Below are 7,123 nucleotides of genomic sequence, written 5' to 3'. Positions count from 1 at the left end.
TACATGTTTAAATCAGAAGCTTAAGTTTTATAAATAAAGAGAAGAAAAATACACAGGACAAAAATATAATTAATAGTAAAAATATCACTATCTGATCTTTATACAACATGTAGAAACTTTTTGTCAGAAAGCTATATTTTGGAGAAAACCAAGATGGCGGCATAGGTAAATACCTATACTTGCTGCCTCTCACAACCACATCAAAATTACAATGAAAAGACAGAACAGCTATCATCTAGAACCTGGGGAAAGCTGGCTGAGCAGAAGTACTACAACTAAAGAGGTAAAGAAGAAAGTGCATTGAGAGTGGTAGGAGGTGCAGAGGCACAGAATGGGCTGGCACCAGGTGTGCCACTTTTTTAATTGGGAGGGAGATACAAGCTCCTGCTTGCTCTGAACTCCAGTTTCAGGTGAGACTTGGGGGGACCCAGACACATATGGGGAGAAACTGGACTATCTGGCTTAGGGACAGGAATATGAGGGTAGCTGGTATAAGGCTGACTGGCAGTCATTGCTGTTTGCTCTTCCCTGGTGATTCCCAGAGACCCTGCCCCACCCAATTTACAACTCCACCCAAGCTGTGCACCTTGGCTTTTGCATGTGAATGGTAAGTCCTCTCTTCGCCTAAAACCTGTCTGTCAAACTGCAGCTGGGTCAGAGAGCCCAAGAGCTTCCAAAAGAAGGCCCAAGGCCCAGAAACAGCAGCAGCTAGCCTTGCTTCACAGTTGGGCATCATCTGGGCACTTCCAAACCCCATACAAAGAGAAGGAATCTGCAGATGTCTCTAGCTCCTGCTGGGTGGCCCAGACAGTGGCTGACCTTGTACCTCTTTGGAGATCCAAGAGCCAGTGTACCCAGTGATCAGAGTCAGGCCATACTAGATTACAGCTCTTCACATCCATAAGTCACACATTCAAGGGGCAGACTCAATGAGCACCAAAGTCCCACTGAAGCAAGTTCTTCCCCATAAGGGTGTCTCCTGCACAGCAGATCTTCCGGTGCAGAGATAGCTGATCATCACAGCCAACTGGCCTGGAGGTCAATTCCTCCCAGTGACACCAACAGCAATTAAGGTTTAACTACAACAAGACTGTGCAAACAGCCCACAAAGGGATGCACCAAGAGTGTCCACCTCAGGTGACTGGGGAGGCTGGGCTACTGGGCACTATAGGACACTGACCACACAAGGCCACTTTATCAACTCAAGGAGACTTAGCAGCTACCCAGTACATAGAAACAAACAGAGGGAAGCAGCCGAAGTGCAGAGACAAAGAAGTCACAAATGAAAGAAATGGAAGAAAGCAAAATACTGGATATAGAGTTCAAAACCACTGTTATAAGGTTACTCAAGAATCTTCTAAAAACTTCTGAGAAATGTAGTAAGACACTCAAGGATATGAAAAAGGACCAATCAGAAATTAAGCATACACTGACTGAAATAAAGAATAACATACAGAAATCCAACAACAGAGTAGAAGATTCCAAGAATAAAGTCAAAGATCTTGTGGAGGAAACCAGGTGGAGGAAAGCTATGGGGAGAAAAAAGGGGAACATCTATAATAATCTGAACAATAAAGATTAAAAAAAAGAGAGAAAGAGAAAGCTACATTTTAATGTAACAAAAAAACACCCAACCAGAAAAACAAAAAGAAAAAATAATAAAAAATATGAAGATAGTGTAAGGAGCATCTGGGACAACTTAAAGAGTACCAACATCCAAATTATGGGGATACCAGAAGAGGAGAGAGAGCAAGATATTGAAAACCTATTTGAAGAAATAATGACAGAAAAATTCCCCTACCTGGTGAAAGAAATAGACTTACAAGTCCAGGAAATTACAAGCACAGAGAACCGCAAACAAGAGGAATCCACAGAGGACCACACCAAGACACATCATAATTAAAATGCCAAGGGCAAAAGACAAAGAGAGAATCTTGAAATCAGCAAGAGAAAAAACAGTTAAGTTACCTACAAGGGATTACCCATATGACAGTCAGCTGATTTCTCAACAGAAACTATGCAGGCCAGAAGGGAGTGGCAAGAAATATATTATGTGATGAATAGCAAGAACCTATCACAAAGATTACTCTACCCAACAAAGCTATCATTTAGAATTGAAGGTCAGATAAAGAGCTTCACAGATGAGAAAAAGCTAAAGGAGTTCATCACCACCAAACCAGTATTACATGAAATGTTGAAGTGTATTTTTTTTTAAGTGTATTCTTTAAGAAGAGGAAGAAGAAGAAAAAGGTGAGGATAAAAAATTATGAACAACAAAGTGACAACAAATACATATCTATCATCAAGTGAACCTAAAAATCAAATGAATAAAAAACCTGATGAACAGAATAGACTGGTGATTGTAATAGAATCAGGGGCATGAAAAGGGAGAAGACTGACAATTCTCAGAGGAAAGAGTTGTGGGGGGTGCAGGAAGAGATTGGACAAAGAGCTTATACATATGGATGAGATCAGTGGAGGTTGGGGGTTGGGAAGGCCTGGAGTGGGGTAGAAACCAAGTGGAGGAAAGCTATGGCAAGAAAAAAGGGGAACATCTGTAATAATCTGAACAATAAAGATTAAAAAAAAGAGAGAAAGCCACATTTTAATCTGATTGTCCAAACCATGAAAATATGAATGGCTCAGTGCGATTTTGCTAGAAACTTGTTAGGTTGAATCATAAAGTAACATTTTTGAAAGCAAACCTAAGGTATTTTCAACCAAGTTTTTCAATAGGATGCTAGGTTTCCTGGTTTCCACTTGGGAAATGTATTCTTATAGTCCTGTAAAGATTCTACTTCTGGCACACTTTATTTTTAGGGGTGCCCCAAAACTTTGAAAATCCCAAAGAGTTGACTAATTTCTCAATCCCAAGTTGGTTTATTGTTGTTAATACTGCAGGTATGGTTTCTGTCCTCTAGAGGTCAGCTAGCTTAGTTGTGAGCTGACCAAGCCATACTTCTAGAGATCTATAGCATACCAGTGTACTGCTACCTCACATATGTTTCCTCTGATTGGTATTCCAAAAGCTCTGACAAGGCCCAAGCCAGCTGGTTTAATTGTTCCTTTGTTATCAATGGACTTTGAGGTTTTAAGTCTCTATAAGAGCTCTTCTAGAGTGACAGAACACAACCCCTTGCATGGTTTTGTATGTTTCTCTCTTTCCCCCCGCTCTCTCCTGCCTCTAAAATCAATAAGCATACCCTTGAGTGAAGTTTAGAAAGAAAGAAAAAATGTGCTTATGAACAAGTGAAGAATCTATGAACTGACCAGAAGGGATAGAATCCAAGTATTTCTGGGGATTCAAGGTATTCAGAGATGGAATATAACCTAGAGTCCTTCATAAGCACATATTTTTTCTTTTTTCCTAATCTTCACTCAAGGATAATGCTTATTGACTTTAGAGACAGGAATGGGGGTTGGGAAATGGAGAGAGACAGAGAGAGAAACACTGATGAGAGAGAGAGAGACCATCAACTGGTAGCCTTCCATATGCGCCCTAATCTGGGATCAAACCTGCAACCTTTTGGTATATTGGACAATGCTCCAACTAACTGAGCAACACTGGCCAGAGCTATAAACACCTCTTGAAGACTGTATTTGAATGACCAAGTTCTTTTAATAGAGAAATTCCCAGAATTACAGTACTAGAAACCTCTTCCTCGTCTGATTTTCTTCATGGCTACCACTTGACCTGTATTTTTGTGTCTACCCTGATGCATAACTCCATAGATACTTTCTCCAATTTCTTCTGTTTTGATGTAATATTCCATAGTTATTCAGTAGGTATGGTAAATACCAGCTTATTATTCTGTGATGGTGAAGGTGGGGTAGGGTGGTTGAGTGGGTGGTGAAGACAGCAGTGGCTGGCACCATGTCTGTGTTGCTCTTTCCTAAACTTCCAAGATTCCTGAGACTTTTTACTATGAATTGTTTTCCAATAATTTTTCTGAGTCTATTGAGATAATTGTATTTTTGTCTTTTTTTTGTTGAGTTAATATGCTGAATTGCGTGGTTGATATTTGAATGTTAAACCAGCTTTGCATTTCTGAGAAAACCTCCATTTAGTCATCACATATAAATTGTTTTAGAAAATACTCAGTGAATATTTGTTCTATTATTTCAGGCACATCTTCATTTTATGCATATGAGCGAAGCCAGGAGATGTTGCTCCTAATTGGCTGCTGCATGGGAGAACAGTGGCCCTTGGAGCCTGAAATGTGCACAGTTAGGCTTTTGTAATCCTATCAGATCCTTGGGAGTTGTGCCCAGACTGAGAAGAGAGAGAGGGAGAGAGAAATTGATTTGTACCACTTTTTATACATTCATTGATTGATTCTTGTAGATGCCTTGGCTGGGGATTGAACCCACAACCTTGGTATATCAGGACAATGCTATAACCAACTGTGCTACCCAGCTGAGGCCAGAATCTTGATTAATTGTTGATAATTTTCTGCTGCCTTAAATCAATATAGTTATTCAAATCAAACTTTAATTTGGAGAAGAACCTGAAAACTGGGATAGTAAGTGGAAAAATAGAGAAGGAGGACTGCTGGTAGAAACCTCAAAATAGGGAGGCTATTTAGACACTGGCTACCCTAAAATGACAAATATTTTTTGTTGAAAGCCATATCTCTAGGATCATCTTGCAGTATCCAACCACACACTCTACTTTTTCAGAGAAGAGTCTTAAAAATACACCTACTCTTCCCTCCCCAGCCCTCTCTCCCCCCACTTAAGTTTCCAATGGTACACCTTTCCTGATGTGTCAGTGCATCTGCAGCTGTGTGGGAGACCCACCCTTCACTCTGACTCTGGCCTGCCTATTTCTTCTTTGTGCTTTGTACTCAGTAGAAGTTTAATCAGTATCCCTGAGAGCTTAGTGTCACTTTCTTCGTGAATCCAAGAAGATAGGTATGAGATAGCATGAAAATTTAATTTTACTCAAGAGCATTAAGACCAGAAGAAACCTCTCTTTGCCGGCCTCAGAGGCTGGAGTCAGTGTGTATATGATGTGAGTAGGGAAACAGAGACACGGGATTCTGAAAAGGAAACTTTCAATGGATAATAGGAAAGAGTCTGAGTAGCTCCACTGAGTCCCCAACAGTTGTCAACTTCTCAAGGTTAATATATCCAGAGAAGGGCTAGACCCTCTTAGCTTTCTCCTGCATCCAGTCAGCTATGGATCCTGGAATATTTGAAAATAGCTGGTGAGCAGAGTAGAGCAATGCAGCCTCTCCTTCTCTCTCCTTTATACCATTAAAAAATTTTCTTTCCCCTGTTCTCCAATCTAGACTGGGACATACAGATGACAAAAGAGTTCTACTTTAAAACAAGTGCACACAGGTATTTATAGTTAGAAATTGGACTGAATGAACCAGCTACTAAAAATAGGTTTGATATAATCCAGTCAGGAAGATTGTGGCCCAATGCATTTAGAGATAAAATAAAAATAAATTCAGATCTAATATTTAGAAAACAAATCCCAGACTGGGATGGTAGACCTCTCATGAGAAATGCTATAGATCTTTTCAAAGTGGCAGGAAAATGGGAATTGGCTTTTCAGGCAAAAGACTTAACTCTTAGAACATCAGAATATTATTTATTTATTTATTTATTTTTTAAATTGATTTTTTACAAAGAGGAAGGGAGAGGTTATGATGATGGTTTTCTAGAAACATCGACCAGCTGCCTCCTGCACATCTCCCACTGGGGATGTGCCCCAACCAAGGTACATGCCCTTGACCAGAATCAAACCTGGGACATTTCAGTCTGCAGACTGACACTCTATCACTGAGCCAAACCGGTTAGGGCTATTTATTTATTTTTTTAAATTGATTTTTACAGAGAGAGGAACAGAGAGGGAGAGGAGAGGTCTTGTATACTCCTTACTGGGGAAGGATCCTGAAAACCAGGCATATGCCCTGACTGGAAATCACACTGTCAACATTTTGGTGCATGCGACGATGCCCAACCAACAGCCATACTGGCCAGGACACATCAGGTCTTTTAAAGTCTGTTCTAATTTTCCTCCAGGAAAATTGGTCTAAGTCATCTAAGCTTTGCACTACATAAATATCAGTAAAGTACTGAGCCCTTATGGAAGGTTTGGGGCTCTAATTTATGTTTGAGAAATACTGACTCTCTGTCAAATTTTATATTATAGTTTATGCTCATTTGATTTTCCCTAGTGCGTAAGTTCTTCGAATAAATGAACCAATGCACAACATTTACTGAGCTCTTACTGAGTGCCATTCAGCATGCCAGCCCCATCCCATGCTATCTTATTTAAGTTTCACCATGACCTTCGCATGTGCTCTCCATTTTGCTGATTTACAAACTGAAATTTAGCTAGGATTTTCCAAAGCCATGTTCCTTATGAGTGGAAGGTGACATTTGAACTCATATCTAGCATTGGGGTGAACACCAGTATTTCTGCAATTCTCTTGGCATTTTATTCTGGTTTGCGCACTTCTAGGCCCTCAGTCAGTATGAAGGTTTTCTTAACTACTTTTAGTATTTTTTCCTCCTCTGAGTTCAACAGCATAATTATATTGTTCATCTTCATGTCTTCTCTATGTCATCTTATTATCATCCATTATATCAATTGGGACTGTGTTAAGTTGCAAGGAGAAAACCTCAACTAATGTGCTGTTTTTTAAAAAAATGGTTGTAGTCGTGGCTGGTGTAGCTAAGTGATTAGAGTGTTGGCCTAAACATGAAAGGGTCATGAGTTCGTACCCAGGTTGCAGGTTTGATCCTCAGCCCCAGACAGAGCCTGTGTGTGAGGCAACCAATAGATGTGCCTCTCTCACATTGATGTTTCTCTCTCTCTTTCTTCTCTCCTTTCCACTTTGAAAAATCAATGGAAAAATATTGTCAGGTGAGGATTAACAACAACAAAAATGGTCATAAACTCTTTGATACTCATCCCATGAGTGTTGGGGTCTGTATCACCTCTCCTTGAATATGGTGACTGTTTTTTATCAACTGAATAGTGCAGAAATGACATTGCAAGACTCCAGCACTAGGCACAGTCATAAAGAGTTGTGCAACTTTGACTTCAGTTTCTCAGGATGCTCATTTTCTCAAGATGCTTATGCTTAGAATGCAGCCACTATGC

At 40.1% G+C, this 7,123-nt stretch overlaps 1 pseudogene; it reads right to left on the bottom strand.

The window, feature by feature from the left end:
• Window positions 1–235: 235 nt before the first annotated feature.
• Window positions 236–3,773, bottom strand: LOC118709224 (annotated as a pseudogene).
• Window positions 3,774–7,123: the final 3,350 nt, after the last annotated feature.

This window comes from Pipistrellus kuhlii, unplaced genomic scaffold (assembly GCF_014108245.1).
Source record: "Pipistrellus kuhlii isolate mPipKuh1 unplaced genomic scaffold, mPipKuh1.p scaffold_m20_p_1, whole genome shotgun sequence".
Lineage (NCBI taxonomy): Eukaryota > Metazoa > Chordata > Mammalia > Chiroptera > Vespertilionidae > Pipistrellus > Pipistrellus kuhlii.
The sequence above is the reverse complement of the archived record's forward strand: the minus strand, read 5'-3'. Positions and strand labels throughout refer to the sequence as shown.